Here is a 12,121-nt window from a genome sequence, read left to right as displayed (position 1 = left end):
GCACGCACACACGCACGCACACACGGAAAGAACGGTGATCAGGACAAGATCACATTCCCGCGCTGAACAAGACAGAACAAAAGAACAACCGAACGCAAAGCACCTCCGCCAAACACTTGACCGCTCCCGACAACCGGCGACCTCGATCCTTGACCCATGGCCTGACCTGTGACGGGCGCCTCGATGTCGATCATGGTCTTCTCGGAGCGCAGCAGCGAGGCGCCGTCGTTGATGATGCGCAGCGCGGCCGACTCCTCGATGCGGCCCTCCAGCACGAAGTGCTGCTTCAACGCCTCGGGTCGCGGCTTGCCCGACGTCGGGTCAAACACCTCGGCGCAGGTCAGCTTGTGGCTGGGCGGGAACGGAACGCCTGCGGGCACGCCGAGGGTCAGGGGTCAGCGGTCAGCAGTCAGCGGCCGGGGTTCTGGGGTCAGGGTCGAAGGGTCCGGGATCAAGAGTCAGGGTTCAAGGGTCCGGGGTCAAGGGGTCAAGGGTCAGTGGTCAAGCGTCAGGTGTCAAATATCAGTGGGCCATGGATCAGGGTTTAGGGATTCGGTGCCAGGTAGTCAGTGGTCAGCAGTCAGGGGCCAGGAGCAAGGGGTCAAGGGGTCTAGGGTCTGGGGTCAGTGCGGGATAATTTCGCTTCATTTCTTAAGAACGCATGGCATAAGCCGTCGCACAACCGTCCACGGATCCCTGGTGACTACAGTGGTCACATCAGAGCCCAGGGACACCAGCGCCAGGCGGGAACAGAACCCGAGCCCCACACGTGGAAGCCGAGCACGCTCACGATCGGGCTTTTTCGAATGTGGGGTGGGGGGGGGGGGGGGGGGGGGGGGGGAGAGGACGGTCTCGGACGCTGCGGCGGTCTGGCCACGCCTGCTTTTGAACGTCATTCGCTGGATGAGCTATCCTTCGAATTAGAGTTCCTGTTCTGAACAGTTTGGTGTGTGGTGTGTGTGTGTGTGTGTGTGTGTGTGTGTGTGTGTGTGGTGTGTGTGTGTGTGTGTGTGTGTGTGTGTGTGTGTGTGGTGTGTGTGTGTGTTGGTGTGTGTGTGTGTGTGGTGGTGGTGTAGTGCGCGTGCGTGCGTGCGTGCGTGCGTGCGTGCGTGCGTGCGTGCGTGCGTGCGTGCATGCGTGTGCGTGCGTGCGCGTGCGTGCGTGTTTGCGCGTGCGTGGCGTGTTTTGCACGTGCGTGCGTGCGCTGCGCGCGTGCGTGTGCGTGCGCGCGCGCGCGCATTCAGCGAATCGTTTTTTCCAACCTTTTTAATCAGCCGGACTACGGAGATATCTTCTTCTTTCCGTTAAGCTCTCCCCGGGACCAGTCGTTCAGTGTCAGGTCAAACCTCTCCCGCCAAATGTCAGATGTTCTTCCCATCTCGGACAGCAGGTGCATTGGGCACATTACGGGACACCTATCCCATACAAAAACCCTGCGTCATAAGTCCCGCAGACTCATATCCCCCACCACGGCAGCCTAAAACGGCTTGGTATCCAGAGTGATACCTAAAAGCTGATCAATCAATGAGCTCTCCGGCGCGAGCCAATACCCGTTACATCACCTATCCGCGAATACAACCGCCAAGGGACGAGATTCGCCACACTCCGGCGGACACGGCGCCAGGCCACTGGAGGCTTCCTGAGTTACACCAAACCCGAATCTCTCCGCACCACGATAAATGCGCCCACCCGTAGACTTTCACACTTAAACATCAATTCCCAGCTGGCGAAGAGCCGGGGTGGCAGCTGTACAGGACCGCCCCAGCGCGCCGCGGGAACGGTCGCTAGATGGCAGTGTTGGCGCCGCCGCCCGCCGGTTACAGGTTGCAATCCCAGCCGCTAGATGTCAGGGCCGGCGGATAGCCGCCCGCGGGCCTATTTCGGGGCAAGGTCTGACTCACGGAGCTCTGTCGACAGGAAGGAACAGAGCTGGCTGCTATTTCCGTCTCGCATGCCGGCGCCGACCTCCGAGGCGGCGCCAGCCACGGGGGGGAGGGGGCCCACCGCCAACTGGGTGTGCCACTGGTGACCCAAAGCCGAAGACGGATGCTGCTGGCAATCGCCAGCCAAGCACAGACACCACTGGTGACCGACAGCCGAACACGGATGCCACTGGTGACCTTCACCCAAACACGGATGCCACTGGTGACCCCCAGCTGAACATGGATGCCACTGGTGACCCTCAGCCGAACACGGATGCCACTGGTGACCCTCAGCCGAACACGGATTGCCACTGGTGACCCTCAGTCAAACAGGGATGCCACTGGTGACCCGAAGCCAAACAGGGATGCCACTGGTGGCCCGAAGCCGAATATGGATGCCACTGGTGACCCTCAGCTGAACACGGATGCCACGAAACTCTGCCATGCCCTGGTCTAGACGCAGCTTTTCTCCAAAATGTGAGCCTGCAGCCCGCATGCCTGGCCAGCTCCGGATGATGATGATGATGATTCAGGGCGCGCCGACTACTACGGCCATTTTGCCCCCCCCCCCCCCCCCCCCCGCCGCCGCTACCAGCTAGTGATCCAGCCCTCAAAAGCCCGCCTGTGCTACCATGATGGACCGGCATTAACCCGTAAATAATGAGTTTAATGTAATCTGTATTTTGTAATTCACTGTTAATGATCCAGACCTATGAATGAAACAACAATGCAACATGTATCAGTGTCTCTAATGCGCAGCTTTTGTTGTCTAATACCAGTTATGAGACAACAGCAATTCAAGCGCCTGAACGATTAAATTTATTAAATGCCGCTTACCATCTAAAAAACCATGCCAGGGTAATGATTAGTAGTTTTACGGCGCATCGACTGCGATGGTCATTGGAAGCCCAGCTGTGATATCATTCTCAAAACATAGATGAGAAGGAAAAGGATGGAATCTGAATGGGACACTTCCCCCTAGAAAATGTGCTAGAAATTTTAACCTACTACCTTATGCCAGTAAGGGGTAGGCCGCATTTCTAAAATTGTCTGCATTAAGTAGTGGATTTGCAACGACAAAGAGTAACGCTGGATATTTCGAATCATGCGTAATCTTCTCAGTTCGTTACACTGCACACGACCACAAATGAAGAACAGTCCTAGAAAAGTGGACGCATTAGGTATACGGCAATGACGCCAGAATTGGACACTTCCAGTCTGTCTGCATCACAGCTTTCAAATGCGTCACAATAGTCGCAACGGCATAATCGGGTTTCAAGAAATTCAGGCTGTTGGTTCTTGCTGGCTGTCGAAACGCGAACCTACATATACCAGTGCGGAACGAATATCGAGCAACATATTTCGAATGATCCACATTTTCGTCTTGCCACGAATCCTGTTTCCCTTCAGAACGGCCGTTACCGCGCGTTCTGTTATAGTATGCGCAATACTAACAATTACACAGTTTTCTTGTCGTTTTATTAATCATTGGTATTGATTTTGAACCATGGCGTGTGTGGAAGATGCAATTTGAGTGTACTTAGCACCAACAGCCAAGCCTTAAAGATATCTGTGTTTGCATCAAGGACCTGCCTGACAACTGCTCAACGACATCAGGCTAAGCCTGGACAACTTGAATAGTTCTCGACTTTCAGGGTGAGAGGTCGTCATGGAGGCTTTATGATGCACTCAGCTGCTTGGGCTTTATGGCGTCGCCTGCCTCTCACTATGAGGCGCCGCGGGGAATCGAACCCCGTACCTCCGGCTTCCCAGACGTGTCGTGGTTGACGCAGACTCGTGAACCACTCCACTATCGGCCGCCCCCACAGTGAGCGGTTTGCATAACATTTTCAATTTGTTAAACCTTGATTACTGGTGTGTGATGCCTGCCATGAATGTTGACACTAGGGTCATTACCAGAAAAAAACAAAATAGTATTCGCCCATAGATGCACTGTGTGTGACATTACGAATCTAATTTAGGGCTTAAGCACGAGCAAAACGCAAAATTGTACTCCTTATACGTTAAGGTTAGCTTGCTTGCTTGCCATAAGCTTGCCAAGTCCAGCTGACTGACAGCCCGGCCAAAAGCCATCCGGTTCATGCCGAGCCGTGTTCGGTGTTGTGTTGTGTGTGTGACGGGTTGCCGGGTTCAAAGGTTGCCGGGTTCAAAAGTTGCGTCCCTTTCCCTGCCCATACGATTCGTCAGATCTGGATAGACCACGATCCCGAGCCTGCCTCCCGCACCCAAAAACTTGGCCGGGCTCGGCAGTCTAGAGCTAAGCCTAGAGTCTACGCTTTGTCGGTGGTTGGCAAGGCAACGCTCCGCCGCGTCCTCCAAACACGCACACACTCCTTCCTGTCAACAGGCGGCTGAATCAGCTGACATGCGGCCAGTCGATAAATGACGTCACTAGGTACGACGCGAACGCCAGCACACATTTAGGGCAATCATAAAAAACGTGTCGACGGATATCAAAAAGGCGCAACGGCGCATGGGAGGAAACCAATAAACTCCAATCAACAACAAGTGCAATCTCCAACCGTGAAATTACACAACAGGTCATAATCACCCAGAGCGCAAAGCTCAGGATACGAAGTAAAAAGCATGACGGGTGCCCAAGAATACTGGGTTTATCAGAGACGGGACCGCCGGCGAAATCACTGCTTGCGTAGCAGAACTACGCATGAGAATGAAAATCAGACTTTACACCTCCCAGGACGGCTTCGTACGGAGCAAGAATTTCATACACCCAGGGAATTTTCAATGCATCGATGATTGCGGCCAGGTTACACATAAACACGCCCAAACCCTTCTTTATCAGAAAACTAAACGGAAAGCCTTGCTGGAACGGTTTTGGTATCCCAGCTTTCACCAGGCATAGGCTATGGTGAGACAACCACAACCCAGCCAGTCAGGCAGAACAAGTTCAGCGCAACACGTACTACAGCATAAACTTTCACCGACACTCATTTTTAACCGGCCACGCGATACCGTGACACGAGCTCTTTTGTTCAGCCGGACATCCCTGGCCCGTTGCCAACCAATCGCCGAAGACGATTCACAACGGTAAGATTCTGGCACGCAGACACACATAGCTGCCACGTCCCGGCCAGCGGTCGGACGCTCCAGCACCTGGGAGCTTCATGGACCGCTCCGCGAAGGCAGCATGCTGGGGGACTTGATGGCCGCGTGAGATGGCGGAAGGGCCAACACAGCGAGGCCATCGATCACCCCGCCGTTAATAATCAATGGGCGCTTGACACCAGCGGAATTCCGAGAGGCCTGAGGTTTACACTTGTCATCCGCCTTCCCCATCCATTAGGCCATTATTCATTCCAGCGGGCTGACGCGTAAACATTTGTGAAAACGGACGCACCGCGGAGATGATGACGGATGAATGAATGAATTACCGTTGGGCGAAGGACGCGGCCAGATGTGCGCATGCGGTCGTGTGGAGAGCTCTGTCCTACCTACCAACGGCGGGGTAAGACTGAAGCTTACGGCATGTGTCGCGTTTAGATATGAACGAAGGCGAAGATCTCAGCATTCACGAAACACTAACGTGTGTAGATGTCAAACGTGTCCAAAACATCACTCATAACAGCCTATCCTTGCAGTTTACTTCTCTTAAAACAGCCAAGCCGATCCACCACAGCTAGCCTGAGATACTGAAACGCCACGATCATAGCTAGCCCATTGAAACAGACGTCAAATGCCCAAGGCAGAGAAAGAGAGAACTTGCTCCGAGTGACTGGGAGTAAGTGAAGGGTTTTTAGACAATGTCCACCTCACAACGTCCGTGGGAGCCATGTTTGAGCCTGCAAACGCCTAAGAGGACTCGCAACTTAAACTCACAGACAGCTCCGCGGCACACCTGAACGTCGCCCCCCCCCCCCCTCCCTCCCCGGCCGCCAGCCAGCCAGCCGAGGTCCGGGCCCGGCCGGCGCCGTCAGCTGTCGGCCGGCAGTGACGTCACACGTGTGACGTCACCGATCGATGCCGGCCGGCCGGCGAAGTGGTTGGGTCACGATGCGCGCCCGGAGAAGGCCAGCCGTCACTGTCAATCCCTGAGCTCCGGCGCGGTGGGCAGGCCAGGTCTGCCCCGAGTTCTGAGAGCGAGTCCTGAGTCTGAGAGCGAGTCCCGAATACTGAGAGCGAGTCCCGAGTCCGGCACGCCCGTCGCGTCGCATGAAAAACTCAGCAGCACGGTGTTCGCAAAGTTCAAGCTCTGGATCTGGCACGGAGTCGCCGCAAACAGCCTTGCGCCAAGGCCTGGGCTTATGTCTGATTGGATGGGGAGAGTGGAGGAGCCATACACCGAAAACGTCTGCACATATTTGTTTTTACTCCTTCAGAAGCGTCGGCCAGCTTGGTTGCTGCGGACCTCTCTTTGACATGGGCTGAGCACACAATGCGGGTTCTCAATATTATCCCATCGGATGGGACAAAGTTCCAAAACAAGGAAGCACAACGCTCGGCCTACGCCTGTAATGCTGCTGGTTCGGGCTCCCAGCGGCAGCGACTTCACGGAGAGCCGTGTGCTGTGTCCCACAGGGGACGTCCTGTTGAATATCACAGTGGGGGAAGTTTCTGCAAGTTTGGGCAAACGCAGGTGAACGGGACAGCGTCTCCTTAATCCGCGGCCACGAAGAAGACGACGTTTTTGCCAAGCACACCGCTCACCGTTGTCGGCTCAGAGCTGTCCCCAATAGGGGCGTCAATTTTTTGTAAATTATTGGGGGCCCACCGAAGGCCCAATAACCTCCATTTTTTTTCTCACCGGATTTAGCCTACTTTATTTGGTTGAAAGGCAAGATATGTTTTAAATTTTGTGTAGTCTATAAGAAACCTTTAATACAAGCAGCATAGAAGTCATGCAAAGGTAGATCCAGGGAGCAGGCAATGAACGCACGCACCTGTTCTCATCGGCAAGTGACGGGGCCCTTTAGAGACCACCTTTGGGCACCGAAGCCACCCCTCTATGGCGGTCATGGGAGACGGCACGCATTTTGGTTATGGGGATTTACTGCAATGTCATTGGGGGTCAACCATGAAAAGCTTGGGTCATCCCGTACTCCAAAGCTTTTCACTTTAACCCCACAAACCATCGCCCGTCTAATGACCCAAGGTGTGTGAATATTTTTGTCTATTGGAGTTTAGGGGCGCGCCGACTGCGGTGGTCATTTGGCGCCCATAACGAGTTGTGTGAATATTATTGCACCGTTTATCCGCTCAGCTGTTACGATTTGTATTTGGTGGTGATCGCAACCACGACTTTTTGTTACGAGGGGAGGGAGGCTTGTAGTGTTGGTAGGTACACAGCTATTTGCGAGAAACATATGTCGCTGTGGGGAGGCATAGAGACCTATGTTAAACACCCGGCTACCTTAACGAATCCAGCTACCGGGTTTGTGGGCCGAGCCATCGTGCCAAATTACACACCCTACTTCAATTTTCTTTTCGTCCTTGAATTGGGTCACAATGCCCCATCCATCCTCCCCAAAAATGTGCTGCTTTACAAAAGTTAAGATTTTCTGTGGCATGCGAGTGGCACACCAAAAAAATGCATTCAATCTGGCGCCGTGTCACATTTTTCCCTTAATTTTTCCCGTGACATTATCAGTGACATTGACCAATACTGGTCCGGGATTTAGTCTAAAAGCGAACTGCTTCCATTAGATACTTCAAATGCGCTGTAACAACAATGATAAAGATGAATACACTGTTATAGTGGCGTAGGGAATGCGTGTGCTATTAACAGCACTTTCGCACGTCTTGTTTGTCGCAACACGCCCTCGGGTTGGGGATCAATCTGGCCCCTCCGCTTCCGAAGGCTTTCCGAAATAATTTATGACCAATGCGGCGCAGCCGTTCCCACGTTAGTACGTACACAACGATATACGGCAATCACATGCCTCTATGGTGAAGTAAACATCCGGTTACATTCATGGCAAAGCTTAAGCGCCGCTACGCCGCGCAAAACTTTGCATACTTGTCGGCGAAGACGATTCCTGTGGATTGTTCAGGCTGATGCGACAACATGCGGTTGAGTGGAGTACCCCATCTTTTTGCTTTTTACTCATTATTACATCAGACGCGTACGGTTTCATCGGTAATGTCAGCTTTCTCAAATACTTCTGAGTGGCTCGGAATTTCGATGTCAAGCAGCCGGCCCTGCGATAGAAATCTCATTTGACTAAATGCTCATCATGATGAAGGAAATAAATTGTTTTGAAGTGCCGAAGTACTTTAGTATTAATTGTAGTACGGAAGTATTGAATTGAATTGCTTTTCTCCAACGGGTGCGTTCTATAGTGTTTGCTGCAACACAGCACTGAGTAAAAACGTTTGTGTAATAAATGTTACGAAAGCTTGAAATACCCTGTTTAGAAAAAAGGCATGTGAGCATAAAGCTATTACTCCGCGAACTCAATGAAACGCTGTGCTGTGGCTTGCTTGCTTCCCTTGTCAGCCTGATCACAGGGTGTCGAGTCGGGTACGAGCAGGGCACGGTAAAGGGCCCTCCGTACTTTTCCGATAAGGGCCCAAATGGGTTCGTTAGACCTTTGTAGCAATTGGATGGTGGTTCAGAGTGACAGCAATAACTTATTTTCGGCACGGAATCCGAATCAAAATCTGCCTAAACAATAGTGTGCTGTATATTCCATTTACTAGCTGAGCCAATATTCTGCAGTAGCGATGCCGCACCAAAAATAGCAATGTGTTGCCCGATTTTATCTTCTCATGAGAACATACCGCAGTCGGGTTTCAGGTAAAACAACGTTAGATTCATAACGTTCCAATCGGCTGCTAAAAAATGACGCTTGGCATGCAAGTCTCCACAAGACCAGTGAATCAGTGGCGTCGGTATCACGTTTCGGTTGCGGGAATAAGTGTCTGGGGCTATGTTTGGTGGAAAAAACGTCCTACTTAAAGTAATTAAGCCACCATCATCCAGCCATCATCATTTCAGGAAATAACTTTGAGTTTGAGGGGATCAAGATGCTCCGTTGCATCCTCCTTGTCGACACCACTACGCAAAAAGGTCGAGAGCAGCCGGCGTGTGATGGTCATCGTTTACATAACTTTTGCAGTATTCCAGCCAGCAATATTGGGGGGGGGGCAATTCAGCATTTGGTGGACCAGGGCCCTCACAAAAGAATACAAATCGACACCCGTCGTCCCCGCGCAGCAAACTGCGTCCTAAAGGGGGGCACGGCACTACCATACACAAACGGTCAATCGCCTCCAACAGGTGTGTGGCACGTGCCATGGTTATTGATCCTGCATGACGTGCAAAATGGTCTTCACGTCGCTTTCTCAGACTCCGTCACTTTGCACATTCACCCAAAGTGAAATATGTCATCCAGTCGAAAACCATGGCCCTTCACGTAAAAACGCATTGCACTTAGGCGACAGCGCAACAATCCATCGCTGCCAGATTTCAATGCATCGAGTGACACTGCATAAAACTCACAGTGCCGATAACAAGCCGCGACCACGCGACGTCGGGCATTCTGCCGGCGCAATCATACCTCGCCTCGAACAGCAAACGCACCGCCCAGTGAACGCAGTGGACGCTTCCCACTCCTCCCCCCCCCCCCCCCCCCCTCCGGAAGCGGCATCATCAAGACACTGGGATACGGGGGAAATGTGAGCTATGCGAGCTAGGGAGCTATGTAGTGGAGCTCAAGTGCCATCTCACAGATCGGGAGGGTAGCTCTCCTCATCCCGAACCTCAAAGTCATGCCGTGACCGAGCCAAACCGAACGCCGACTCCCTCCTCCCCCACCGACCTCGTCCCCGGAGACGCAGCCAACGGAGAGCGGGCAGAGACCAGAGGCCAGGCTGAAATCGGAAATCAGATGCAGATTGGAGACCAGGCTGAGATCTGGCATCACGAGGAGATCGGAGACCATGCTGAGATCGAAATCAGGTGGAGATCGGAGACCATGCTGAGATCGGAATCAGGTGGAGATCGGAGACCATGCCGAGATCGGAATCAGATGGAGATCGGAGATCTGGCGGGGCGGGGCGATCAGTGCGCGCGGGGCGGACAGGGGCCTCAAGCGACGGCCGGCGGCCGGCGATCCGGCCGGCCGGGACAGCTCTCTGATTGGCTCCGAGTCTCGGGGGGGGGGGGGGGGGGCTGCAGGCAGTGACTGCGGTCAGACCCAGTCAGCTGACCCGTCGCTGGATAGTGTCTCGACGTGCTCACGCGGTGCAAGTCCACCGCTCCCGTAAAGAGGGGAGCTTCCCAAAAAGGCACAGCGTATCGGAAGAGAATAATTCGGCTCGGCGAAGAGCAACGCATCAGCACAGCTAACATGGACACCGGCTGCGGGCGTGGTGCGAGTTATCGCCACTAGGTGGCACTGAGACCCGTTTGCCTAACGACTGAAGCGCCACGGGTCGAGCAGGACAGGCTAAGGATAGCAAGGCGATAAGGCTGAGAGGCCAGTGGCCGATCCATTACCTCATCACGAGAGGCCTCTTCAGCAGTCCACGTGCGGACACAGTCAGTTGAAATTCGAACGAAGGCGAGCGTGTGCGGGTCAGAGCCAGGGCCTCGCCGATGGGGGAGGGGGAGGGGAACAGCTCGAGGCTTCGCCGGCCAATCAGCCCGGACGTTGCCAGGATTGGACGCCCCGGAGGGCTAACCAGTGTCCGGGGTGGCAAACTGAAGCTCAAGTGGAAGACTCTTGAAGCTCAAGAAGCTTAAGTCAAGTCAAGGAAGCTCTAGTCAAGACCCTAAATTTCGGAGCGTCAGCGGTAACAGTACAATCGTCGCTGACGCGTTTGGGGGGTGGGGGTGGGGAGGGGGGGGGGGCGCATGGAGGGGCATAACCATGTTCCAGGACTAGCAACAACTTTACTCAACAAGGCGGTCAGTTTCGCCTGCAGACCACCCCTTCGCACACAGACGTCATATCTTGGTGAGGCCTCAGGACAACTCTCGACCCGAAATTGTCACGGATATGCCCTTTTGGATCCTCTCAGATGTCGATTGGTTATTCCGGATTCTTCGGGGTTATTGCTCACACAATCAAAACCGCGTAAATGCTGCGCTAAGCAAGAACATCCGCAAATGATGTCACCGATTAGATGGGCGCCTACTGAACAAATACACCCGAGAAGACATCCTGGTTCCAACAGCAGCAGTGCTCAGCTGCTGATATGACCTGCCATCCACTCGATCAAAGGCCAACAGGTGCAGTAATGCGATTATCAGCTGAAGCGATGACATGCCGAAGCCTACTGCTTACTGCGATGGCAGGCGCTGGGATCTCCGCGTTCAAAACCACGTGACTGCTGAAAGTCAGTGCCTCAAAATTGGCCATCTCTCAGACTTCCTTTCTAGTGCTTCGACAACTTCCTGGGCGAATAACGCCAGGTCAGTGGATCAGTCATCAAAGGGCAGCTCCAAAACAGGAGAATTCCTGAATAACGCTTGAAAGCCCTCAATCACTCGTACACAATCGTTCCCTTCACTTCGGCGCGGCGATAACCACCTAGAAGCGCAGCAGCGGCCACAGAGAATTACTCCAACAGCAGCTCTGGTTACTCTGGTTACAGCAATTACCCCAACGGTTTGCTTCTCTGATGCATAACTCTTAAGGCGAGCCATAGCATAGCACACTCGTGCGCTACCCAAAAGCTTCTCACTTTCGCAAACTGGCTCCTCATATCTGAGCAAAATGCACGTCTTCTCCGCGTTACTATCTCGTACACACAAGCTTTCGTTACTACCAGACTTTAGACGTGCTAGTACTTGGCAGGATATTCACAAGACGTACGCATGTCAAGAATCACAGCAATGTGTGCAACCATTCATCACGACAACTCAATGCGATATGCAACGATCACTTCATTAAACGGCATCACGCAAGTCATTGTAACGGCACGCTGTAACACGCAAACGGCGCCAGATCGCTTGCTCATCCCGATCGCGGCCGGTTTTTTTTTAAATCTTGGAGTGAACAATTAACCAACCTGGGAACATCGGCAAGCTCTAATCAAGGGTTCAGACACCACCGAAAGGACGGTTTTTTGTGATTATTTGGCCTAATGTTGAGCAGCAGTCTTGCTGGATGCCGATCGCGCAGCTATCCTAGAGCAGTACTTGTGTGCATTTTGCCCTAACCGGGTCCCACTTGTTGCGCATCGACGGCACAGGGTGGTGGTGGTGGGGTGGG

General features: G+C 53.4%; 1 pseudogene; it reads right to left on the bottom strand.

Moving 5' to 3' along the window:
- The window catches only part of LOC119090817 (serine/threonine-protein phosphatase 2B catalytic subunit 2-like), a 42,756-nt pseudogene that overhangs the window by 16,399 nt on the left and 14,236 nt on the right, over positions 1–12,121 (bottom strand).

This window comes from Pollicipes pollicipes, unplaced genomic scaffold (assembly GCF_011947565.3).
Source record: "Pollicipes pollicipes isolate AB1234 unplaced genomic scaffold, Ppol_2.1 Scaffold_1600;HRSCAF=1878_pilon_pilon_pilon, whole genome shotgun sequence".
Lineage (NCBI taxonomy): Eukaryota > Metazoa > Arthropoda > Thecostraca > Pollicipedomorpha > Pollicipedidae > Pollicipes > Pollicipes pollicipes.
Note: the sequence above shows the minus strand (reverse complement) of the source record. Positions and strands in the feature narration are given on the sequence as shown.